Genomic DNA, 27,858 nt, shown 5'->3' with positions numbered 1-27,858 from the left:
TACAACAATTTGTAAATTCTACAAAAAAAATATCAATTCAACATATTCTTACTGTTAAATTTACAGTGGTATTTGGTTAGGAGTTTTACAGTATATTGATGTAAATTACACACTGCTTCATTGTTTTTGTATTTACAATTTTTTATGTCATGATTTTACATAAATTCACTGTTAATTCTACGGACATTTTTTACAGTGACCACAAAAAAAAAGCCAGTCAATATTATTATTATAATGCATTCCTTCCAGGTGTTCAACGCGTCTTTCTCTTTCAAAATTCTCTCAAAATCTTCTGTATTAAACGAAGCAATCGTAGAAGCTATGTTTGTTCATAAATTGTCAGTTGCTCGCTCGCTCATGCGGAAGTTTTACGTCTCCGACGTGTGACGTCATGTTGCCTTGACAGCCATGCAATATCGTAAACCATATTCAACGCTCATTCTCCATTGGGTGGAGTGACATAATACACGTAGGATAAGCGATATGCTAACAATATTGCATGCTACCAAACCGAATGAATGAAACCCCCTAGAAGGGAATAGAACACACGTTTTTATTCCATCGGAAAAGTCTCCTGTATGTATAATAATATTTAATATTATTAGAGCCAATAAGATCATTTTCATAATTGTGTGCGCGCTGCTTTGACTGATATTCGGTACCAAAGTATCATCTCCCACAATTCCTCTTTTACCACAGCAATTTGCCAACAATTACAAATTTCACATCATAGTTTTTTATCCATTTATAGTTACATTAACAGTCGTTCCCTCACCAGCCTGTCTATTATCCTTCTCTTAAAGTTAATAAGACAAAAAAAAAATCATGTTGTAACCAAGAAACTGCGAAGCGTAAACTCCTCTGTCCTGAAGGTGTCACAAAACTTCACCTCTGACTGTTACACTGGAGACTCCTTCCAGAAATGCTAAATGAACATCTCCCTTCAGTTACAAAAACATCACCGTATAAATGATTTTTAAAATCAGTTTACGTCAAGCGTCTGTCGTAGAAATCCCTGTGAACGAGCTGGTACTATGAAAACCATAAATTCGAACGAGTGCATTAATATACACCTGCAAAACTTTCAGAGAAAATTAATCGGTATTTTCTGGCCAATCAGAAACCAGAATGCAACAATTCAATACAAACATTCAATACTAGGTCTAACTAACAAACAAACAAATTAACTATTCATGCACATCTGGAGTTAAATCGAGTTTGGTCATGGGAGTGGTTGGTCCTCCTCTCAGCCCAGCCAGGTAGACTTGAGGTCTCAGTACGTTACGCTGTCCGTCTCTCTTCGTCTGGCAGGCGGCTTCTTTTGGAAAGAACGTCTGCGTGGTGTTGTGTCTCCTCATGTGGCTCAGGTCAATCTGCGTCGAGTCGGTTACCTTATGGCGCAGGTTTGCCTTGGAGTGCATTCAACAAAATAAAGTGTTAAACTTATTTCGGGGCTTTTAGGACAGCTTGAGTGTAATCTAATCATGCCAGTGTATTTCAGGTGGAGCTGCTTACCAGTTTGATGGCTTTCCGTCTCAGCTCCCACTCGTTCCACTCGTAAGATCTGACGATGTTGCTCTCCAGCAGGTGTGTGTCCGTCTGTGTGCTGCTTTCACTTTTGGTGATGGGTTTCACCAACAATTTCTCACCTGACTGTGTCTGTGAAGACAAACTTTCTAAGAAACGCTGCTTTGCATTGGCTCACCGCATTGTTGTTGATTATTTTCCTGTCACTCTCAGGCTCACAGATGGGATGGACAAGGATGCGATTGCAGTTGAGTGGTTTTAATGTGCAGAGTGTGTGTGGAGTCTTCATACGCAGTGACTGTGTTGGATCAGTATGTAGGTGCTGGATCAGCCATATTTGTAGGCTGAGTGTTCATGGGGAATGGAGTTTGTGGTGGAGATCAGCAAGTAGGTCAAGGATGCGAAGGAGAAGACGCAAGTAAGTCACACGTCCATGATACCTGAGAGTATGGAGTGACGATGGCAAACTGCTGATGAAGCTCGAGCAGCTGGATCAGCTCCGGAGATCTCTTTGCTCTTTCCACGGTCAGTTCGATGTACTCGTCTGCGTTTGAGGCGAACTGATACGCGGCCTGCTTGGAGCTGAAGCTGTAATATTTCTCCCTGTGCTTCAGGATGCCGATGTTCGGATTGCCTTTGGAAAGGAACAGCAGCAGACGGAGCTTCAGAAATATGGACATCTGCCTTAAAGTGTGTCCTTTATTAATTATATTTAAAAGTCTGTTTAATTACAACCCTAATTCCAAAAAAGTTGGGACACTGTAAAACAAGTAAAAACAAAATGAAAATTTGGAAATCATGGAAACCGTGTATTTCATTGAAAAGAATACAAAGACAACATATCAAATGCTGAAACTGAGAAATTTTATTGTTTTTTGAAAAATCTATGCTCATTTTGAATTTGATGTCAGCAACACGTTTCAAAAAAGTTGGGACAAGGGCGTGTTTACCACTGTGTTGCTGTGTATCACCTCTACTTTTAACAAAACTCTATAAATGTTTGGGAACTGAGGAGACCAACTGCTGTAGTTTTGAAAGAGAAACGTTGTCCCATTCTTGCCTGACATACAATTTCAGTTGCTCAAGAGTTCGGAGTCTCCTTTGTCGTATTTTGCGCTTCATAATGCGCCAACTGTTTTATGTGGGAGACAGACCTGGACTGCAGCAGGCCAGTTTAGCACCTGGACTCTTTTCCTACAGAGCCATGCAGTTTTAATATGTGCAGAAAGCGGTCTTGCTGAAATAAGGAAGGCCTTCCCGGAAAAAGATTTCATCGAACACCAAAAGCAAATATGGAAACAAAGTAGGTCGAATTAATGACTGAAGAATGAGGAGCTTCAGCCAGAGATGTTTCACTTTCAGTGTTTTAATGCTGTAGTGTCACTTTACATCACAAATTTGTTTCTTTTGGGGAGCTGAATACGTCGTGGTCTAAACACTGTCTAGTTGCACGAACGCTCTTTAATATTCTGACTCTAAAAAAAGCAGAGTGTAAAACTGGAGAAAGAAAAGCTTCACTATGAACCTGGGCGCAAGAAGCTGTTCTTCTCGAGAAGAGTGTATCCACACACACCCCTGTACTGCAGGAAGAGCTGCTCAAAGTTCGCCGTGGTCTCGGGCAGAATCCACTCGAACGATTTCATCTCCTCTGGATCAAGCCACTCCTCTGCAAAAGAGAAAATGAACGCTACACTACACATGATGAGTGATAATGTAGAAATGAAATGCGCTCGCTCAAAGACGTAATGCTCAAGTTTTTTCCGATGTCTTCAGGCCAGAGGAGTTTACGCTACACTTCTTGGACACAACAAGCTGCCCACTGACAAGATGCTGTTCTGTAATGAATAAAAAGCTTGTACCAGAATGTACCAGAGCTCTCAGCAGCTCTCTCTGCGTCAGATTTGACGGTTTCACCGTGGAGCATCTGATCCAACTGAACGTTCGAGAAGTTGCGAATGAGCCGAGAGGAACGGCCTCAGGCCGAGTGCCATGCTCCAGAGCATGTTCAACAAGACCGTCTCATCCTGAACCCTGCCCACAGCCTGGCCAACACCGTGAAATGAGGCTAATGGGAGGGATTTAAAATGATCAGACTGAAAATGATGCTAGCAAAGAGTTTTCCATAGAGCAAGGGAACACTTACGAACACTTGGGAGGTTGGTATGGCAGTTTTGGCATGAACTGTGGCCTTCAGCACCTTCATCCTCGATATGAGGTCAGTGTGAAGAGCCTCCACTTGCTTTGCACATGTGATCACATCTGCCTGGCAGAGACAAACGAACTACGTTTTATTATGTTACGTGACTTTTACTCTTAATGATTATCAGCGAAAGTTAGCCATAATAAGAACAAAATAATAAATTTAAATGTTTTCCAATAACTTTTATTCTAATAGTTGGCTCAAACATTTAGACGTCGCTGTAACTCACCAGTATGATTTTGAGGAAGGCTTCATGTTGGCGTACGTTGTACAGGGCCTGTGTGAGCAGGTCCGTGTTTAGCTCGGCATCAGTGTCGGATTCAGAGCATCTCTCTAGCAAAGTGGTGTTGCGCCAAGCCAAACATTGCGTCCTTTCCAGTTCACGCTCTATGTCTGTGCTGGCAGCAGGAAGAGCCTCGTTCAGGACGGCCAGCACTTCACGAGAGAGCCACGACGACCAGGATTGCACATCAACAATGTAACACAGAAGACATTACCACGATTACTTCAAAAAAAACCTTGCTCTTTAAACATGTATAGTTTCTTACAAGCCTGTATTCTGTCAATATGTGTGGATTTCTGAACATTTGTTACAATAATTAAATTAAATCCTACAGTAATTATAAATGTACAGTGTGTCACAAAAATGCATAAACCTGACCAAGTTCCTCTTAGACCAGCGGCAAACTATTACTATTAGACATGGGACTTGAGCTCAGCCAAAACTTAACCAAACACACCAAAAAAGCAACAGGGCAAAGGATTTTATAAGGGATTAGTGGCAGGCTGCCAGGTCGCTCCGTTGTGTGTAGCTGTCGATGTTGATTTTAAAAGTAACAAAGTAAATTACACTTAAGTCTGAGTGAAAAATACTGTAGCGAGCGTGCAGCGTGGAAGAAGAGTCTGGAGACAGAAATTGTAGTTTCTCGGTTGTTAGCCTGTAGCTCTCGATAGATAGCACTGGCTTGACTGCTTTATTAGCATTCACTAACACTACTGATGAACGCTACACTGGCTGGAAGGTGACTTCACTGCTGCGCCGACTCACAGTTAAGCTCGCGTTGGCCTTCGGGAAGGGTGAGGGTGATAAATTTTTAGTCCCTCCAACTATAAATCAAAATCTGATTGGTTAATTAATTAATTAATCTGTCGCTTCCTACATAAACATACACTGCCATGGCCTTCTGTCCTGGTAATGAAGTCCTAACCAATGAGTGAGCAACTCTGAACTCTTCTCAGCCTAGACACAACAAACAAAACACACTCATTGGAGAACTCGATTTTAATGTTTTCAGGACAGTAACCCTTTCACTTCTGAAGCAAATTTGATAGAAAATGAGGCTGAATTAGAATTAAGAGAGAATAATTATAATGAACTTATGAAAGAAATTAAACATAACATTTGAAATGCTGATACGTTTGGGCTTCTCTGAACGCCGAGAAGGCCCTGACTGCTCCCTTCTGTCTTACACCACAGCAATTTATTGACGATTACATCAATAAATGTCTTACAGAACAATTCGCCATACTTTCTATCCATTTCTATTTACATTTTTGAACTTGTGGGAAACAAGTGAGTTCCCGTTCTCACTCACATTCCTGCCTCTGCAGTTAATGAACGTCAAAAAACATCATCGTAAACTCTTCTGTCCTGAAGATAAGTTAAATAAACATCTCCTTACCTTCAAGAATCATTCGGTGATTTTCAATTCGGTTTACGTGGAGCGTCTTGTTATTTAACAGAATGTTAATGTACCAAAACGAGTGCGTTAACGTAAATCTGCATGACTGTCAGAGCTGCTGTTATAAAATGAATCACGATGGCGAGGGTTAATCAGAACGCGAGGTGAGATGCACTCACGGTCCTCGATGCTCTCTCCTCCTTTCCCGCTGTCCTTGTTGAAGAGGCGAATCCCAGTGACGATCATGGTGAGCTCGTTCAGCTGCTGTTCTTTATCACGCCTGAGCAGAGACATGAAGGCAGCCAGCTCTGATGGAGGGAACACACGCTGCAGTGCGGCTAGAACGCACACACAGATGTACCGTAAGAAGAGGAAGGTCTTGTGCTATGGTGGTCAGAGAAACCAATTTGGCTGCCATTATGCAAAAAAAAAAAAAAGATAGTAAAACCATCTCCGACTATTTTCACAGTTTACAGTAGAGGCCAATGCATGGTCAAGACACCTTCAGAAAGTTCATCTTTGCAATGGGATTAGATCCTTTAAGGCTCGTAAAGAAGGATTTTTCATACGAGTTGGAAAATTATCCATCAGTTGAACTCCTTGTTAACATGATGAGCAAAGTATGGTGCTCCTCCACCTACAGCACTTACTCCAAGCTGAGACTCTACCACAGCTGTGTCCTCAACTCTCCTACGTATATGGTTCAGAATGCTGGAGGCTGACTGAGAACGATTTAACAAAGCTTTCCACGTTTCACACCAAGAGCCTCCGCCAAATTCTACACATCTTCTGGCCCAAAACCATTTCAAACAAGGACCTGCTTGAAAGGTGTGGAGCCAAATCCTTGGCTACCATCCTAATGAGGAGACACTGGAGGTGGATTGGCTATGTCATCCGCCAAGAAGCCTCCATCGTCAAGACTGCCTTACACTGAACACCAGAGGGAAAGCAAAGGAGGGGTCGTCCGAAGATCACATGGCGGCGGACGGTGGAGAAAGAAATGCAGCAGATGAGAAAGACCTGGAGCAGCATTTCAGTCATGGCAAAAGACCGGCAGAAGTGGAGGGATCACATTACTGCCCTACATGCTACCCGGCGTAATGGGCACGAGTGAGTGATGAGTTGAGTTCCCTGACATCTCAAACTACCTGGTGCTACAGACATTATTCAAGACAGACAAATAAATGAAAACCTGGAAGATCATGGAGGCGTACAACTTTTTATATGCAGCTCGGTTAAAGATCTGGGTTCAGTTGTTCAAAATATAGTTATTTCCATTAAAATTTTAACTTACTGTTAGTTAAAAAATCATTTGTTGAAGCTAATTGAACCAGACCATTAGCAAACCAATTGGTTTAGCCCTAACGAATGTCACACCATGTCAAAATCAATCCCACAATGCCACGCCCACCAAGTCTCCTGACTTGGGGGGAAAAAAAAAACTGCTGCTTGCATAAAATCTAAGGGCAATGAGCACCTCAATGGACAATGCATGGCTTCTTCACGTTGGGCGTTCCAAATCTTCTTGAAACAAATCAAATATAACACAGAGAGATTCTCTACCAAATTGGTACCGATGTCGAAGCTCTGCCTCATTGTATCAAAGTAGCTCGTTTGGTCCTCGTCTGAATTGTTTTGGACGGCGCGCATTAACAATTGGGAACATGCGTGTTTGCCTTTTGAGCAAACCACGTAACCACTTGGGTAAAAGATAACGGAGGCTGGGAGGTGCGTTAACTTTAACGGAGTTTTGAACAACAGTTTAACAGCAGGTTATCTCTCATTCTCATTATCTCTAGCCAATTTATCCTTCTACAGGGTCGCAGGCAAGCTGGAGCCTATCCCAGCTGACTACAGGCGAAAGGCGGGGTACACCCTGGACAAGTTGCCAGGTCATCACAGGGCTGACACATAGACACAGACAACCATTCACACTCACATTCACACCTACGGTCAAGTTAGAGTCACCAGTTAACCTAACCTGCATATCTTTGGACTGTGGGGGAAACCGGAGCACCCGGAGGAAACCCACGCAGACACAGGAAGAACATGCAAACTCCACACAGAAAGGCCCTCGCCGGCCACGGGGCTCAAACCCGGACCTTCTTGCTGTGAGGCAACAGCGCTAACCACTACACCACCGTGCCGCCCCAACAGCAGGTTATATTTAACATCATGTTAAATAGTGATTGAACCATTGGTTAAAAGATAACCATGTTTTGAACAACAGGACCCAGGGGATCAGGACACTACAAGATAAATCCTGTATCATTTTTTCCTGGGTAAGGAGGCAGTTTCAGGCTTTTTGTACGCTTCTTTGCAATGATCACTCGGACGATACACAGTTTAGTATCGGGCGAAAGCAAACCACAGCCACTCGATTCGCAATCTTCCCTGCTCTTCTCTTACAGATAAATCAAATCACAAAGATCCACAGAAACCCATTTAAAGGAGAACTGAAGTCATTTTTAAACTTGCTTTATTTCTTAATTAACGTGTTATTCAATGACGTTTTTGGTTTTAGGAACCTTATATCGTGACTCGTATTGGCAGCTAATCGCAATTAAATAGGATACTTATCGGCCTATTCGGTTTTTAGCCATGTTGAATGTAATTCGTTTTGTTCCACGGCAGGCGTCGCTTATCGACGCGATCTTCACGAGACTTGTGCAAGACTTCGAAACATGAAGCGTCAGCCAGGTGTCAGTGCCACCATTTTGAAAACTGTTTTCCAAATGAGTTGAAATGACGATTACTGCCTACTTTTTTCAAACTCTTTGTTTTGATTTTTTTTTATTGCAAATGTTCAGGTATACAAACATTTAGGCATACAAATATCTTGCATGAGTGAACAAAAATGTTCAAAGCAAAAGGTAAAACAAAACGCTCCCATTCACACAGTTGTATAATTACCATTAGAGGTCTTCAAATATTTTCAAATGATCAAATGCATTCAAGAGTGACACTGCTTTTTTGCATTTCATCCACTTTAAGGCAGTGAGAATTTTCTACAAGATGTTTTTTGAACAGTGAAAATAGGCTTTACTTTTTTCCATTTTGAGCAGTGAATGAAATATTTCGAGAGCAATAGAAAATTATTTATAACATAGTGTGCTTCTGAATCCTTCAGACTCGTCCCAAATGTTATGTTGTCCAGGGTAAGTGTGTCCTGTAGCTGGATTTTAGAAGAAAGCCAGTCCAAAAAGTCCTCCCAAAATGTTTTTGTGTAAATACATTGAAAGAAAAGATGGTCCGTAGTTTCAATATCTGATTCACAGAAAATACAGTTGTTATCAATACTGTCAATATTGAACCTCACTCTTAGCATTCCGCTGGATGGATAAATCTCATTCAAAATCTTAACATGCGTTTCCCTCACCTTTGGACTTACAGGAAATTTTAGATATTGGGTCCTCCATTTTTTAACCTCTACTTCAGAGAACTTCTGAAAGATGGAATTTCTATTTGAACATATTGGGTACAGATTATTATTCAAATGATTACGTAGGATTTTGTTTGGTATCTCTTCGTTAAGAAAGTCTTGTTCCATGATGTAGAGTATTGGAAAGTTAGGAGGAGGCAAACTCTCAGGATCAATGTTTTGTACAAGTTGTTTTGACTGGTTGAGGAATTGCTCTGCATATTTTATTAAATTCAGCTTTTTTTGCAGGTAATATTATGAATGGAGCAGAAGTTCTCATATAACAGCCAGTTGCCCTGATTATCCATAAGGTGAGATATTAACCAAATACCTTTATCCATCCAGTGTTGCAAAAAGAGAGATTTTCCATGACACAGAACATATCTATTATTCCAAATCTGTGTTTGGTGTGGTGTAAAGTTGTGGTTGTACATAAGTTTACAGCATAACAGAACCTGCTTGTGAAAGGACGCCAACTTGACTGGTAGTTTTTCTATTTTAAAATCACATTTAAGGACAAACTCAATACCTCCCATTTTTTCAAATAAACCTCTGGAAAGACAAAACCAAATATTATTTCTATCTAGCAGAAAAGATTTTAACCATTTTATTTTTAAGACAGCATTGAGACATTCGAAGTCAATTGCTTGTACGCCACCTTCTTTATATTCTTTTATAATTTCAGATTTTTTGATGTAGTGAGCTCGGTTTTTCCAAATGTAGTTAAAGTTTAGTTGATTAATTGTTTTGATGGTTTTATCTGGTATAGCCATAGAATAGGCAGGGTAAATACATCTTGCTAAGGATTCCATTTTAGTTAAGTACGTTCTTCCAAATATTGTTAGGTCTCTTTGTAACCATGAATTTAATTTTGATTTACATTGAAGAATTTTATTATGAATATTTAATGTTTCACTCATGGCACTGTCTTTGGTTTGGTGAATTCCTAAATTATTTTACACAAGACTTAATGGGAATGTTATATGCTTCTAAAAGGTTGCAATCATGTAGAGCCATGAGTTCACATTTACTACGATTGAGTGTGAGACCAGATGCTTCAGAGAAGAGATCAACACATTTAAACACTTCAGGGATATGTTCTAGGCTTTTTAGAAAAATAGGGGTGTCATCAGCAAGCTGGCTTCTTATCAACTGTTCACTGAAAATATTCATCTATTTCTGAGTTTTTCATAAGGATTGCTAACATTTCTGCTGCCATAATAAAGAGAAACGGAGATATATTGCACCCTTGTTTAGCTCCTGGGTTTAAGGAGAAGTGAGGAGTAGTGCCTGTTGGGAGTGCTACCATGCTGGTTGTACTGTCATAAAAGGATTCTATAATGTTGCAAAATTTTGGACCAAACCCATAAATGCAAGACTTTAAAAAGGAACTGATGCTCAAGTTTATCAAAAGCTTTGTAAAGATCAAGAAATAAAATAAAGCTCTTGTCCTCAATTAGGTGACTGTATTCTAAGATGTCTTGCACTAACCTTATGTTATGTATTGATCTTTGATTTATAAACCCTGACTGTGTTTCACTAATTATTTAACCAAGTCCTTTTTTTAATCTATTGGTATAGATGTATGTTAACAGTTTATGATCATTGTTTAAAAGCGAGATTGGGCAATAATTTTCCAGTGTCCTTTTATCTTTACCAGGTTTTGGTATTAACACTATAATGCCTTGTTTCATGCTCTCTGCCTACGTAGCCTAGTACCTTTTTTTATCATCTAAACCTTTATCTTTCTTGCTGCTGATTCATTAATATCGTGACGTTCTCTTCGGCATTTCCTGGACAGAAAGTTTCTTCCTGGGAAAAAAAAAAAAAAACCCACACACATTAATTGCAGCCTCAGCAAAACTCCAAGAGAAGATCTGCTCTGAACATAAGCTGATTGAGATCTACTGTCGTACTGATCAAACCTGCATCTGTTGCGTATGAAGGATCGTCACAAAGGTCACGACGCCGTCACAGTCGCAGCAGAAAGAGCTGAGAATTAGAAATCTTTCCAGAATTAAATCTTAATTATAGTTTCCCATCTAGAAACAGGTGCTTTAGTCAGTGATATGATTTTAACTTTAATTTCAATGTGTATTAATCAGAAGGATTCTGTAAAAGCTGATTAAAATTGTCTGTGTTCTGGTGAACAGTGTTAAATTTATCTTCAGTGACGGTCGTAATCTGGTTAAGGGTCGGTTTCCTGATAACGTTGCCCTTTAGACCTAAAGAGAGAATTGAGAGACTCTCTTAAGGAACAAACGTTGTCTGTGTGTGGTTTTCCGGAAATCACTTGTAAGAAGGAGTCTAAAGAGCAACAGGATGAAAAGCATCTTTGCAATTCATGTCCCCGATATAGGCATTAGTAGCTGCTAAAGGCAATCATTCTGTCGTTGCTGAAGGCATTAGTAGTTGCTAAATCCAGTCGATAAGGTCACATGATGTCAGGGTTTTGGTTGAGATGGGGATTGAACATCTTAAACCTCAAGGCCACCCTCAGAATGAGACAGAGATTCAGGACAGAGATGCAGAGAATTAGCGTTTTCAAAAAGGAAGTCTTTACTGAGAGCACCAGATCAAAAATCAAATCTTTAGCATGTATACTCCAGATCCAAAAAGGTCAGTCATTAAAAAAGAGAAAACCCAAACATGGCAAAACAGTAAATCACTTATCAGCAGTCCAAGGAAACTAGAGATCAAGTCCCAGGTTACAAAATCCAACAGAAAAAAAAAAAAAACCACAGGCTTCTAAGTGTCCAAAAAATAAGTCAGAGTTCAAAATTAATATCCACTCGAGAAAGTCAAAAGCAAAACAATAATCTTCTTAGAAAACAGAGGCAGTGGTCGAAAGGCAGTTCAGAACAGTGGAGCAAACAGCTATAGTGAAAAACCCAGGACAAGTACTCACAAGGTGGCTCACAGGAGAACTCAGCAAAGTGGAAAGAAAACAAACTCATATATATAGGCCAACCAATCAACTACTTGCCATCAATGATTCGCTTAGCCAATAGCATGAAGACAAGTGTAACCCAAGAAAAACAAAAGAAATTAAAGCCGCAAGCGGCCTTGACGGGCCCTCGCGCCAGCGGCCAGGGGGGGCGGGGGCATGCGTCCCCGCGAAATACTGTAAAGAGTCTGCTTGCCAAGTTTGACCAATCAGAAGCTGCAATATCATTTGTGCCATAACCAGCACCCCCAGGGGTGAAAGTGCACAAAATTTGGCGGATATGTCAGGAGAGCTATGAAGAGTTTGCGTATGAAGTTTGATGACAATTGAGTAAATAGAAGATGAGAGATAGATTTTTGAAGAATAAATTTTTTGGTTTTTCCCATGTCAGAAGGTGGCGCTATGCTGTACATGAGCGATTATGAGTTGGAGAAATAAGTGTCTACAACAGCAACGCACTATCACAAGGTAGTGGTGTGAAGGAAAAGCATTATGGAGTTATTTACCAAAAACCCGTTTTGGAGAAATTGCGTCGGCCAAAAACAGCGCCCCCCATGGACGAAAATTCCCAAAATGTGGTATACATGACATGGGCGGTAGTAAGAGGGTGGCCGTGAAGTTTGACCAAATTTGAGGAAAGATTGGATTGTTTGCCCAAAAATAGCGCCCCCAGTGGCGAAATATCACAGAAAATGGGGAACATGTCAGAAGCCCAATGAGGGATTTGCGTGTGAAGTATGAGCAGTTTTGAGCAATTAGAAGATTTGTTATGAATTTTTAAGCATGTAAAATTTTGCATTAAAAATTGATTGACGTATAACTTCTGAGCGGTTTAAGCTACGTGAAACTTATTTAGTAACTTTTGTCAGCCATGTCTGTAGATGATGTGTATCAATTTTGGTGACATTCCTATGAACAGTCTAGGAGGAGTTGCGCCGTCTTCGTGGCCATGCATTTCGCACAAAAGTGAAATTACCTCACTTCCTGTTGGGCGTGGCTAATGCATTGGCATTACATTTTTGTCCGGCTTAGTGAGATACATATGCGTACCAAATGGCATGCCACTACTACAAACTACATGGCAACCAGGCACCTTAAAGCGGGAGGCCAAAATCACAACGAGTTGGGGGCGCTATAGAGGCCCTGAGGCCCGGCTGGATCTGGGCTTTTGGTTCTCAGTAGCGGTGGCAGTCTAAGAAAAAGGAGCCAAATTTCGTGCGTTGTCGACCATGGCAAGCGCCCCAATAAGGGTCTTGAAAAGAGTTTGCTTGCCAAGTTTGACAAATCAGAAGCTGCAATATCATTTCCGCCATAACCAGCACCCCCAGGGGCGAAAGTGCACAAAATTTGGCGGACATGTCAGGTGAGCTATGAAGAGTTTGCGTATGAAGTTTGATGACAATTGAGTAAATAGAAGATGAGATATAGATTTTTGAAGAATAAATTTTTTGGTTTTTCCCATGTCAGAAGGTGGCGCTATGCTGTACATGAGCGATTATGAGTTGGAAAAATAAGTGTCTACAACAGGAACGCACTATCACAAGGTAGTGGTGTGAAGGAAAAGCATTATGGAATTATTTACCAAAAACCCGTTTTGGAGCAATTGCGTCGGCCAAAAACAGCGCCCCCCATGGACGAAAATTCCCAAAATGCGGTATACATGACATGGGAGGTAGTAAGAGGGTGGCCGTGAAGTTTGACCAAATTTGAGGAAAGATTGGATTTTTTGCCCAAAAATAGCGCCCCCAGTGGCGAAATATCACAGAAATTGGGTAACATGTCAGAAGCCCAATGAGTGATTTGCGTGTGAAGTATGAGCAGTTTTGAGCAATTAGAAGATTTGTTATGAATTTTTTAGCATGTAAAATTTTGAAGTGAAAATTGATTGACGTATAACTTCTGAACGTTTTATCCTACGTGAAACGTATTTATTAACTTTTGTCAGCCATGTCTGTAGATGATGTGTATCAATTTTGGTGACATTCCCGTGAACGGTCTAGGAGGAGTTGCGCCGTCTTCGTGGCCATGCATTTCGCACAAAAGTAAAATTACCTCACTTCCTGTTGGGCGTGGCTATGCATTCATAGAACTTTTTTTGTTCGTGTCAGTAAGATACATATGTGAACCAAATTGCGTTCCTCTACGACAAACTATATGGCAACCAGGAGCCTTCGAAAAAAGGCAAAATTTTCAAGGCGTTAGGGGGCGCTATAGAGGCCCAGAGCCCCGCCCAGATCTGGGGTTTTGGATCTGAGTAGCGTAGGGGATGCCGATAAAATGATCCAAAATATGCGCGTTTTCGTCCACAGGAAGTGCCCCAAAAAAGGCCGAACAGCGACCGCGACTAAGGAATAATAATAATAATTAAAGCCGCAAGCGGCCTTGACGGGCCCTCGCCGGGCAGCGGCCAAGGGGGCGGGGGCACTCGTACCTCCTGCAAAATACGTTTTGCGGCCTATTAGGCAACCTGGAAGATTTTTGAAGAATAAATTTTTTGGTTTTTCCCATGTCAGAAGGTGGCGCTATGCTGTACATGAGCGATTATGAGTTGGAGAAATAAGTGTCTACAACAGCAACGCACTATCACAAGGTAGTGGTGTGAAGGAAAAGCATTATGGAATTATTTACCAAAAACCCGTTTTGGAGAAATTGCGTCGGCCAAAAACAGCGCCCCCCATGGACGAAAATTCCCAAAATGTGGTATACATGACATGGGCGGTAGTAAGAGGGTGGCCGTGAAGTTTGACCAAATTTGAGGAAAGATTGGATTGTTTGCCCAAAAATAGCGCCCCCAGTGGCGAAATATCACAGAAAATGGGGAACATGTCAGAAGCCCAATGAGGGATTTGCGTGTGAAGTATGAGCAGTTTTGAGCAATTAGAAGATTTGTTATGAATTTTTAAGCATGTAAAATTTTGCATTAAAAATTGATTGACGTATAACTTCTGAGCGGTTCAAGCTACGCGAAACTTATTTAGTAACTTTTGTCAGCCATGTCTGTAGATGATGTCTATCAATTTTGGTGACATTCCTATGAACAGTCTAGGAGGAGTTGCGCCGTCTTCGTGGCCATGCATTTCGCACAAAAGTGAAATTACCTCACTTCCTGTTGGGCGTGGCTAATGCATTGGCATTACATTTCTGTCCGGCTTAGTGAGATACATATGCGTACCAAATGGCACGCCACTCCTACAAACTACATGGCAACCAGGCACCTTAAAGTGGGAGGCCAAAATCACAACGAGTTAGGGGGCGCTATAGAGGCCCTGAGGCCCGGCTGGATCTGGGCTTTTGGTTCTCAGTAGCGGTGGCAGTCTAAGAAAAAGGAGCCAAATTTCGTGCGTTGTCGACCATGGCAAGCGCCCCAATAAGGGTCTTGAAAAGAGTTTGCTTGCCAAGTTTGACAAATCAGAAGCTGCAATATCATTTCCGCCATAACCAGCACCCCCAGGGGTGAAAGTGCACAAAATTTGGCGGACATGTCAGGTGAGCTATGAAGAGTTTGCGTATGAAGTTTGATGACAATTGAGTAAATAGAAGATGAGATATAGATTTTTGAAGAATAAATTTTTTGGTTTTTCCCATGTCAGAAGGTGGCGCTATGCTGTACATGAGCGATTATGAGTTGGAAAAATAAGTGTCCACAACAGGAACGCACTATCACAAGGTAGTGGTGTGAAGGAAAAGCATTATGGAATTATTTACCAAAAACCCGTTTTGGAGCAATTGCGTCGGCCAAAAACAGCGCCCCCCATGGACGAAAATTCCCAAAATGCGGTATACATGACATGGGAGGTAGTAAGAGGGTGGCCGTGAAGTTTGACCAAATTTGAGGAAAGATTGGATTTTTTGCCCAAAAATAGCGCCCCCAGTGGCGAAATATCACGGAAATTGGGTAACATGTCAGAAGCCCAATGAGTGATTTGCGTGTGAAGTATGAGCAGTTTTGAGCAATTAGAAGATTTGTTATGAATTTTTTAGCATGTAAAATTTTGAAGTGAAAATTGATTGACGTATAACTTCTGAACGTTTTATCCTACGTGAAACGTATTTAGTAACTTTTGTCAGCCATGTCTGTAGATGATGTGTATCAATTTTGGTGACATTCCCATGAACGGTCTAGGAGGAGTTGCGCCGTCTTCGTGGCCATGCATTTCGCACAAAAGTAAAATTACCTCACTTCCTGTTGGGCGTGGCTATGCATTCATAGAACGTTTTTTGTTCGTCTCAGTAAGATACATATGTGAACCAAATTTCGTTCCTCTACGACAAACTATATGGCAACCAGGAGCCTTCGAAAAAAGGCAAAATTTTCAAGGCGTTGGGGGGCGCTATAGAGGCCCAGAGCCCCGCCCAGATCTGGGGTTTTGGATCTGAGTAGCGTAGGGGATGCCGATAAAATGATCCAAAATATGCGCGTTTTCGTCCACAGGAAGTGCCCCAAAAAAGGCCGAACAGCGACCGCGACTAAGGAATAATAATAATAATAATAATAAAAAACCGAACAAGATCAATAGGGCCTTCGCCCTATAGGGCTCGGGCCCTAATTAAAGCCGCAAGCGGCCTCGACGGGCCCTCGCGCCAGCGGCCAAGGGGGGCGGGGGCATGCGTCCCCATGAAAAACCTTCCACAGCTTCTTCGGCAAGAGACATTACACCCACAATGGCGACAAAGCACAGAATTGGACACATGGCAACAATAGGGTCTCGCACTGTACGGTGCTCGGGGCCTAATAATAATGGTTCTCAGTAGTGGTGGCAGTCCAAGAAAAAGGGGCAAAATGTCGAGCGTAGTCGACCATGGCAAGCGCCCCAAAAAGGGTCTTGTAAAGAGTTTGCTTGCCAAGCTTGACAAATCAGAAGCTGCAATACCATTTCTGCCATAACCAGCACCCCCAGGGGCGAAAGTGCACAAAATTTGGCGTAAATGTGAGGTGAGCTACGAAGAGTTTGCGTATGAAGTTGGATGACAATTGAGTAAATAGAAGATGAGATATAGATTTTTGAAGAATAAATTTGTTGGTTTGTCCCATGTCAGTAGGTGGCGCTATGCTGTACATGAGCGATTATGAGACGGAAAAATAAGTGTCTACAACAGCAACGTACTATCACAAGGTAGTGGTGTGAAGGAAAAGCATTATGGAAATATTTACCAAAAACCCTTTTTTTTTAGAAACTGCGTTGGCCAAAAACAGCGCCCCCCATGGATGAAAATTCCCAAAATGTGGTATACATGACATGGGAGGTAGTAAGAGGGTGGCCGTGAAGTTTGATCAAATATGAGGAAAGACTGGAAATTTTGCCCAAAAATAGCGCCCCCAGTGGCGAAATATCACAGAAATTGGGTAACATGTCAGAAGCCCAATGCGTGATGTGCGTGTGAAGTATGAGCAGTTTTGAGCAATTAGAAGATTTGTTATGAATTTTTAAGCATGTAAAATTTTGAAGAGAAAATTGATTGACGTATAACTTCTGAACGGTTTATCCGACGTGAAACGTATTTAGTAGCTTTTGTCAGACCTGTCTGTAGATGATATGTATCATTTTTGGTGACATTCCTATGAACGGTCCAGGAGGAGTTGCGCCCTCTTCGTGGCCATGCATCCCGCACAAAAGTGAAATTACCTCACTTCCTGTTGGGCGTGGCTAATGCATTGGCAATACATTTTTGTCCGGCTTAGTGAGATACATATGCGTACCAAATGGCATGCCACTACTACAAACTACATGGCAACCAGGCACCTTAACGCGGGAGGCCAAAATCACAACGAGTTAGGGGGCGCTATAGAGGCCCTGAGGCCCGCCTGGATCTGGGCTTTTGGTTCTCAGTAGCGGTGGCAGTCTAAGAAAAAGGAGCCAAATTTCGTGCGTTGTCGACCATGGCAAGCGCCCCAATAAGGGTCTTGGAAAGAGTTTGCTTGCCAAGTTTGACAAATCAGAAGCTGCAATATCATTTCTGCCATAACCAGCACCCCCAGGGGCGAAAGTGCACAAAATTTGCCGTATATGTCAGGTGAGCTATGAAGAGTTTGCGTATGAAGTTTGATGACAATTGAGTAAGTAGAAGATGAAATATAGATTTTTGAAGAATAAATTTTTTGGTTTTTCCCATGTCAGTAGGTGGCGCAATGCTGTACATGAGCGATTATGAGTTGGAAAAATAAGTGTCCACAACAGCAACGTTCTATCACAAGGTAGTGGTGTGAAGGAAAAGCATTATGGAATTATTTACCAAAAACCCGTTTTGGAGCAAATGCGTCGGCCAAGAACAGCGCCCCCCATGGACGAAAATTCCCAAAATGTGGTATACACGACATGGGAGGTAGTAAGAGGGTGGCCGTGAAGTTTGACCAAATTTGAGGAAAGATTGGATTTTTTGCCCAAAAATAGCGCCCCCAGTGGCGAAATGTGACAGAAATTGGGTAACATGTCAGAAGCCCCATGAGTGATCTGCGTGTGAAGTATGAGCAGTTTTGAGCAATTAGAAGATTTGTTATGAATTTTTAAGCATGTAAAATTTTGAAGTGAAAATTGATTGACGTATAACTTCTGAACGGTTTATCCGACGTGAAACGTATTTAGTAACTTTTGTCAGCCATGTCTGTAGATGATGTGTATCAATTTTGGTGACATTCCTATGAACGGTCTAGGAGGAGTTGCGCCATCTTCGTGGCCATGCATTTCGCACAAAAGTGAAATTACCTCACTTCCTGTTGGGCGTGGCTAATGCATTGGCATTACATTTTTGTCCGGCTTAGTGAGATACATATGTCTACCAAATGGCATGCCAGTACTACAAACTATATGGCAACCAGGAGCCTTCGAAAAAAGGCAAAATTTTCAAGGCGTTAGGGGGCGCTATAGAGGCCCAGAGCCCCGCCCAGATCTGGGGTTTTGGATCTGAGTAGCGTAGGGGATGCCGATAAAATGATCCAAAATATGCGCGTTTTCGTCCACAGGAAGTGCCCCAAAAAAGGCCGAACAGCGACCGCGACTAAGGAATAATAATAATAATAATTAAAGCCGCAAGCGGCCTTGACGGGCCCTCGCGCCAGCGGCCAGTGGGGGCGGGGGCATGCGTCCCCGCGAAATACCGTAAAGAGTCTGCTTGCCAAGTTTGACCAATCAGAAGCTGCAATATCATTTGTGCCATAACCAGCACCCCCAGGGGTGAAAGTGCACAAAATTTGGCGGATATGTCAGGAGAGCTATGAAGAGTTTGCGTATGAAGTTTGATGACAATTGAGTAAATAGAAGATGAGAGATAGATTTTTGAAGAATAAATTTTTTGGTTTTTCCCATGTCAGAAGGTGGCGCTATGCTGTACATGAGCGATTATGAGTTGGAGAAATAAGTGTCTACAACAGCAACGCACTATCACAAGGTAGTGGTGTGAAGGAAAAGCATTATGGAATTATTTACCAAAAACCCGTTTTGGAGAAACTGCGTCGGCCAAAAACAGTGCCCCCCATGGACGAAAATTCCCAAAATGTGGTATGCATGACATGGGCGGTAGTAAGAGGGTGGCCGTGAAGTTTGACCAAATTTGAGGAAAGATTGGATTGTTTGCCCAAAAATAGCGCCCCCAGTGGCGAAATATCACAGAAAATGGGGAACATGTCAGAAGCCCAATGAGGGATTTGCGTGTGAAGTATGAGCAGTTTTGAGCAATTAGAAGATTTGTTATGAATTTTTAAGCATGTAAAATTTTGCATTAAAAATTGATTGAGGTATAACTTCTGAGCGGTTCAAGCTACGTGAAACTTATTTAGTAACTTTTGTCAGCCATGTCTGTAGATGATGTGTATCAATTTTGGTGACATTCCTATGAACAGTCTAGGAGGAGTTGCGCCGTCTTCGTGGCCATGCATTTCGCACAAAAGTGAAATTACCTCACTTCCTGTTGGGCGTGGCTAATGCATTGGCATTACATTTTTGTCCGGCTTAGTGAGATACATATGCGTACCAAATGGCACGCCACTCCTACAAACTACATGGCAACCAGGCACCTTAAAGCGGGAGGCCAAAATCACAACGAGTTAGGGGGCGCTATAGAGGCCCTGAGGCCCGGCTGGATCTGGGCTTTTGGTTCTCAGTAGCGGTGGCAGTCTAAGAAAAAGGAGCCAAATTTCGTGCGTTGTCGACCATGGCAAGCGCCCCAATAAGGGTCTTGAAAAGAGTTTGCTTGCCAAGTTTGACAAATCAGAAGCTGCAATATCATTTCCGCCATAACCAGCACCCCCAGGGGCGAAAGTGCACAAAATTTGGCGGACATGTCAGGTGAGCTATGAAGAGTTTGCGTATGAAGTTTGATGACAATTGAGTAAATAGAAGATGAGATATAGATTTTTGAAGAATAAATTTTTTGGTTTTTCCCATGTCAGAAGGTGGCGCTATGCTGTACATGAGCGATAATGAGTTGGAAAAATAAGTGTCCACAACAGGAACGCACTATCGCAAGGTAGTGGTGTGAAGGAAAAGCATTATGGAATTATTTACCAAAAACCCGTTTTGGAGCAATTGCGTCGGCCAAAAACAGCGCCCCCCATGGACGAAAATTCCCAAAATGCGGTATACATGACATGGGAGGTAGTAAGAGGGTGGCCGTGAAGTTTGACCAAATTTGAGGAAAGATTGGATTTTTTGCCCAAAAATAGCGCCCCCAGTGGCGAAATATCACAGAAATTGGGTAACATGTCAGAAGCCCAATGAGTGATTTGCGTGTGAAGTATGAGCAGTTTTGAGCAATTAGAAGATTTGTTATGAATTTTTTAGCATGTAAAATTTTGAAGTGAAAATTGATTGACGTATAACTTCTGAACGTTTTATCCTACGTGAAACGTATTTAGTAACTTTTGTCAGCCATGTCTGTAGATGATGTGTATCAATTTTGGTGACATTCCCATGAACGGTCTAGGAGGAGTTGCGCCGTCTTCGTGGCCATGCATTTCGCACAAAAGTAAAATTACCTCACTTCCTGTTGGGCGTGGCTATGCATTCATAGAACGTTTTTTGTTCGTCTCAGTAAGATACATATGTGAACCAAATTTCGTTCCTCTACGACAAACTATATGGCAACCAGGAGCCTTCGAAAAAAGGCAAAATTTTCAAGGCGTTAGGGGGCGCTATAGAGGCCCAGAGCCCCGCCCAGATCTGGGGTTTTGGATCTGAGTAGCGTAGGGGATGCCGATAAAATGATCCAAAATATGCGCGTTTTCGTCCACAGGAAGTGCCCCAAAAAAGGCCGAACAGCGACCGCGACTAAGGAATAATAATAATAATAAGAATAATAATAATAATAATAATAATAAAAAACCGAACAAGATCAATAGGGCCTTCGCCCTATAGGGCTCGGGCCCTAATAAAAAACCGAACAAGATCAATAGGGCCTTCGCCCTTTCGGGCTCGGGCCCTAAATATAATGCTGAATAGTGGCATCTAGTGGCCAAGTAGATGAACAGCAGGCTGAAAAGTCCACAGAACCTGACACATGATGCTTGTTTTTAACTCTAATTGAAATATAAAGCATTTAAAATAAGATACTATATAGTATCATCTGGAAGCTTTACATATATAATGTGGTAATTAATTAATGAAACTATTTTATGTTTTTGGCAATTTATTTTAAATTCAAGTGTGTTTTTAATTAAATAAACATTCACACGAAAGAATGAGCAAATAATAAGCTAAATAATGAGGTAAATGTGCTCACTCATTTCACTGTGACCCCCCGATCATGCAGTCAGGATTATTTCAGCTGTTCTCCACAGTGCAGAGTGGGCCATGTTCTCCCTTATAAAGGCACACAGAGAGAGAGAGGTTTTGATCTGTGTGTAGTGTGTACCTAAGGAGGTTTAATATATACTGTACTAGTGCATCTCAAAAAATTAGAATATTGTGAAAAAGTTCAATATTTTCCATCAGTTATTTAAGAAAGTGAAAATGTTATATATTATAGACTCATTACACATAAACTAAAATGTTTCAAGCATTTTTCTATTTTAATTGTAATCAGTATGACATACAGTACAAAAACATAAAAAAACCATCTCAAAATATTAGAATATTTAATTTTGAGTTTGAGTAAAACAGTATGAACACAGTGTATCTGTCGGTCTAGTTCAGTACACACAACCACAATCATGGGGAAGACTGCTGACTTGACTGTAGTCCAGAAGATGACCACTGATGCCCTCCACAAGGAGGGTAAACCACAAAAGGTCATTGCTGAAAAGGGTGGCTGGAAAAAGTGCACAAGCAACAGGGATGGCCGCAGTCTTGAGAGGATTGTCAAGAAAAGTTGATTCAAGAACTTGGGAGAGCTTCACAAGGAGTGGACTGAGGCTGGCGTCAGTGTATCAAGACCCATCACGAACAGACATCTTCAACAAAGGGGATACAACTTTCGCATTCCTAATATCAAGCTACTCCTGAGCCAGAGACAATGTCAGAAGTGTCTTATCTGGGCTAAGGAGAGAAAGAAATGGACTGTTGCTCAGTGGTCCAAAGTCCTCTTTTCAGATGAAAGTACATTTTGCATTTAATTTGGAAATCACGGTTCTAGAGTCTGGAGGAAGAGTGGAGAGGTGTTAGGGTTTTGCTGGGAATCGAACCCAGGTCACTGGGGTAGTGATCCAGCAAACCCCCACTAGGCCACCAGGGGAATGACTCAAGTGCAGAGGAGTGAGGCGAAAGTAGTGTAGAAAAAACAGTTTATTTACAATGCTGAAAAATCCAAGGCAAAAAACAAAGGTAATAATCCAAACGCTCAGAAGATAAACGGGAAAAACCCAAAAGTTCAAAGTCAAAACAAAAAGCCAAAAATCAGAAAAGAAGAGGCAAAAATTCAAATGCTCAGAAGATCCCAATGGTAAATACAAAGTCCAAAAAGTCCAAAAGAAAGCAAAGTACAAAAAACCGCAAGGAACACGGAACAGAGGTTACTGGAGCTAAACATCACAGCACAAAGACTCCGTGACTAGAGGCCAAACTGAGGGAGTATAAATACACAAACTAAAATAGAACACAGGTGGCAATAATGAGGACTAGGTGGGGCACAAGGCACATGGAAAAACAAAACACAACATACAGAAACAATAACGGCCTCTAGCAGTCAAAACAAACATGATAACAACAGAAATAATAGCGGCCTCTAGAGGCCAAGATGGTCCAAGTCCTAACAGGACCACCCCCTCAAGGAGCATCTCCTGACATTCCCAGGAAGCTCAGTATGGGCCAAATGGAAGTCCCGGCAGAGTTCTTTATCTAAAATGTCCTGGGCGGGGACCCAACAGTGTTCCTCAGGGCCATAGCTCTCCCAGTCCACAAGGTATTGAAGCCCGCCATGGACCCGGCGGGAGTCCAGCAGATGGCGCACAGTGAACACGGTCTGACCCTGGAGGATGCGGGGAGGCGGGGGATTCCTAGGGGCAGGGGCATAAGAGGATGACAGAACGGGCCGCAACAGGGATACATGGAACGTGGGGTTGATTCTTAGAGTCTGAGGCAACTGGAGCCGGTAGGCGACAGGGTTCACCCTGCGCACAACCTTGAAGGGGCCAACGTAGCGAGGAGCAAGCTTGCGGTTCTCCACCCACAGCGGAAGGTCCTTGGTGGACAGCCAAACCCGCTGTCCAGGGCGGAAAATGTGGGCAGGCCTTCTATGGCGGTTGGCCTGAGTCTGGTTGGCCCTGGAAGTCTGGATGAGGGTCCTCCTGACCTTGTTCCAGGTCTTGCGACACCGTCTCACGTACTGGTTGACCGAGGGCACCCCAGCATCCTCCTCCTGTTCCGGAAATAGAGGTGGCTGGAACCCGAACTGGCACTAGAACGGTGACAACCTGGTGGCAGATGACTGCAGGGTGTTGTGGGCGTACTCTGCCCATGGCAGCCAGGTGCTCCAAGATGTCGGGTTATCCATCGCCAGGCCTCACAGGGTGGTTTCCAGGTCCTGGTTGAGCCTCTCGGTCTGGCCATTGGACTGGGGGTGGAACCCAGAAGAGAGGCTGGCAGTGGCCCCAATGAGTTTGCAGAACCCCCGCCACACTCGAGAGGAGAACTGGGGCCCCCAGTCTGAGATGATGTCCTGCGGGAGACCAAAGACTCGGAAGACATGAGTAAATATAATTTTGGCTGTTTCAAGAGCAGAAGGAAGTTTGCACAGTGGTATGAAGCGGCAGGCTTTGGAGAATCTGTCGACAATGACCAAAATGACAGTGTTATCTTGTGAGTCAGGAAGACCCGTGATGAAGTTGACTGTCACATGGGACCAGGGACGCCGTGGAATGGGCAGAGGATGCAGGAGGCCCTGGGGATGCTGTCATGGGTTCTTGCTTCTGGTGCACACCTCACAGGACAGGACGAATGACCTCACTTCCTTCTCCATGCTTGGCCACCAGAAGCGTCTTTTTAAGAAGTCCAGGGTCCTCTGAGCTCCCGGGTGGGCGGTGAGAGGGGACGAATGACCCCACTGGAGAACCTTGGCCCGGGCTTGATGAGGGACGTGCAGGAGGCCCGGTGGCCCCGTCCCAGGGCCGGGGTCCTGGCGTTGAGCTTGTCGGACGGCCTCCTCAACACCCCAGTGGACAGGGGCCACAATCCGGGACACAGGGATAATAGGCCCAACTTCACTCTCCTTGTTGTTGGGCGAGAATAGCCTGGAGAGCGCATCCGGTTTGGTGTTCTTAGAGCCAGGGCGGTACGATAGGGTGAAATTGAATCAACTAAAGAACAAGGCCCACCTAGCCTCTCATGGATTCAGCCTCTTGGCTTGCTGGAGGTACTCCAGGTTCTTGTGGTCCATCCAAACCAGGAATGGATGTTGTGCTCCCTCCAGCCAGTGCCTCCACTCCTCAAGGGCCAGTTTGACGGTGAGCAGTTCCCGATCCCCCACATCATACCGGGACTCTGCAGGGCTCAGGCGGTGGGAGAAGTATGCACAAGGGTGCAACCTTCCATCCGAACATTGAGAGAGGACCGCGCCGACACCACTGTCCGAGGCGTCCACCTCGACGACGAATGGTTGCAATGTGTCCGGGAGGACCAGGATGGGTGCCATGCAGAAGCGTTGCTTGAGGTCCCCGAACGCCCTTTCTGTCTGAGGAGACCAGACAAAAGCTCCACCTGTCTTCTTGGTGAGGTCCGATATGGGCGCTGCCACAGCACTGAAGTTCCTGACAAACTTGCGGTAGAAGTTAGCAAACCCTAAGAACCGCTGAACTTCTTAAACGGACCTGGGAGTGGGCCAGTCCCGGACGGCCAGGGTCTTGGCTGGATCCATCTGGAGTTGTCCTGTTCATACAATAAAACCCAGAAAGGAGACCTCGGGGACATGAAACTCACATTTCTGGGCTTTGGCAAACAGATTATTCTGTAGCAGCTTCTGGAGAACCTGGCGGACGTGGTGGTGGTGCTCCTGCAAGGTCTTGGAAAAAATCAAAATGTCGTTGAGGTAAACAAAGACATAATGGTTGATCATGTTCCTCAAGACGTCATTGACGAGGGCCTGAAAAACTGCTGGCGCATTGGTGAGTCCAAAGGGCATCACTTAGTACTCATAGTGCCCTGACGGGGTGTTAAAGGCAGTCTTCCACTCATCTCCCTGTCTGCGGATGAGGTGGTATGCATTCCGTAAGTACAACTTGGTAAAGACAGTAGCGCCTTGGAGCAGATCGAACACTGTGGACATCAGCGGAAGGGGATAGCGGTTACGCACAGTGATCTTGTTCAGGCCCCTGTAATCAATACACGGCGGAGCCCCCCATCCTTCTTGCCGACAAAGAAGAAGCCGGCACCAGCAGGTGAGGTGGAGGGTCGAATGAACCCAGAGGCCAAGATGTCCTTGATGTACTCCTCCATGGCCTTGCGTTCTGGCTGAGAGAGGGAAAACAGTCTACCACGAGGAGGGGTAGCCCCAGGGAGCAAGTCGATGGCACAGTCGTAGTCACGGTGCGGAGGAACAACGGCAGCCCTGCTCTTGCTAAAAACTTCTTTAAGATCCCAGTACTCTGTGGGAACTTGAGATAACTCGGTGAGATCAGGAGGCTCAGCAGGAGACACAGGAGAGCTAGGGAGCAGACAAGAGGCATAGCATGCAGGACCCCATTCCACAACCTGGCTAGTTACCCAGTCTATACGAGGGTTGTGGCGGGTAAGCCAAGGAAGGCCTAGAATCACCGGGAACTCTGGTGAATGAATCAGGTGCAGGGATATTTCTTCTTGGTGACCTTGAGACTGGAGAAAGACTGGAGAAGTTACTTGGGTGACTCTTCCATCACCTAAAGCTTGGCCATCCAGGGCAGACACAGACAGTGGGACTTCAAGAGGAGCAGTAGGGACATTGATTCTTCGGGCGAAGTGGACATCCATAAAGTTTCCAGCTGCCCCGGAGTCTAGCAAGGCCTGGCAAGAGTGGACGGACTCACCCCAGGAGATGGAGACTCCTTGGCTGGGAAGTTCGGGAGAGAGGGTAGCCCCCGTCACAACCCTCCCTCGGCTGGACAGGGCGGTCCTTTTCCCGAGAGCTCGGGACATGAGGCTCGGAAATGACTAGGCTTGCCACAGTAGATGCAGCACTTGTCCCTCCTTCTGCGCTCCGTCTCAGCTGCGGAGAGATGAGTACGGCAAACCTGCATGGGCTCTGGACAGTCACTGGAGGAGGTGGACGGACTCCAGGTTGAGGCAGTGAGGCAAGGGAAACTCAGGACTTGGTGACGCTCTCTAATCCTGTTATCAAGATGAATGGCATGCGAGATCAGAGTTTCGAGGTCACTTGGGCATCCGATAGAGGCCAGGCCGTCTTTGATAGGTTCAGACAAACCATGGTGGAAGGCTGAAACCAGGGCAGCCTCGTTCCATCCACTGACTGCTGTGAGCGTCCGGAACGAGATGGCGTAGTCTGCAATGCTTCCTCCTTGCCGGATGGACATGAGCTTCCTGGCTGCATCTTTACTGGTGTCTGCCTGATCAAAGACATGAAGCATCTCCTCCATAAAGAGCTTGAAATCAGAGCACTCGGATCCCTGTCTCTGCCAGATAGCTGTTGCCCAAGCTCGTGCCTTACCAGCTAACAAGGTTATCACAAAGGCAATCTTGCAGCAATCCGTAGTGTAGGTGGTAGGCTGGAGCTCAAAGGTGAGTTGGCACTGGGTAAGGAACTCCCGGCACTCACCGTGCTTGCCATCATACCTCTGTGGTGCAGGAAGGCAGGGCTCGCGAGGTGAACAAGGAAGTGTGGCAGGAGGCACTAGAGCGGGAGCAGATGGTGGAGCAGGAGATGGGGACAGAGGAGTCAGCTGTGCCAGGGCTTTCCCAATTTGCTGAAGCAGTACCTCGTGGCGAGCAAGGGTCTCACATTGGCTTGCAAGAGTCCGTCCATGGTAGATCCGAGGCGTGTTAACGCGGCCATCATTCCCTGAAGGTTAGCCGGTTAGACAGTTGAAGAAGCCTCTGCTGAGTCGGTCATGACGGAGTCTTTCTGTTAGGGTTTTGCTGGGAATCGAACCCGGGTCGCTGGGGTAGTGATCCAGCAAACCCCCACTAGGCCACCAGGGGAATGACTCAAGTGCAGAGGAGTGAGGCGCAAGTAGTGTAGAAAAAACAGTTTATTTACAATGCTGAAAAATCCAAGGCAAAAAACAAAGGTAATAATCCAAACGCTCAGAAGATAAACGGGAAAAACCCAAAAGTTCAAAGTCAAAACAAAGAGCCAAAAATCAGAAAAGAAGAGGCAAAAATTCAAACGCTCAGAAGATCCAAATGGTAAATACAAAGTCCAAAAAGTCCAAAAGAAAGCAAAGTACAAAAAAACACAAAGACATAGGCAAGGAACACGGAACAGAGGTTACTGGAGCTAAACATCACAGTACAAAGACTCCGTGACTAGAGGCCAAACTGAGGGAGTATAAATACACAAACTAAAATAGAACACAGGTGGCAATAATGAGGACTAGGCGGGGCACAAGGCACATGGAAAAGCAAAACACAACATACAGAAACAATGGCGGCCTCTAGCAGTCAAAACAAACATGACAACAACAGAAATAATAGCGGCCTCTAGAGGCCAAGATGGTCCAAGTCCTAAC

The 27,858-nt window shown here is 43.9% G+C and overlaps 1 protein-coding gene and 1 pseudogene across 1 annotated transcript in view; one reads left to right on the top strand and one right to left on the bottom strand.

The window, feature by feature from the left end:
* The window catches only part of LOC132880197 (tripartite motif-containing protein 16-like), a 298,595-nt gene that overhangs the window by 239,432 nt on the left and 31,305 nt on the right, over positions 1-27,858 (top strand). The window lies entirely within an intron of this gene.
* Positions 1,188-8,828, bottom strand: LOC132875519 (cilia- and flagella-associated protein 206-like; annotated as a pseudogene).

The sequence above is a fragment of the Neoarius graeffei genome, chromosome 2 (assembly GCF_027579695.1).
Source record: "Neoarius graeffei isolate fNeoGra1 chromosome 2, fNeoGra1.pri, whole genome shotgun sequence".
In the NCBI taxonomy this organism is placed as follows: domain Eukaryota; kingdom Metazoa; phylum Chordata; class Actinopteri; order Siluriformes; family Ariidae; genus Neoarius; species Neoarius graeffei.
This window is presented reverse-complemented; position numbering and strand designations above follow the sequence as displayed.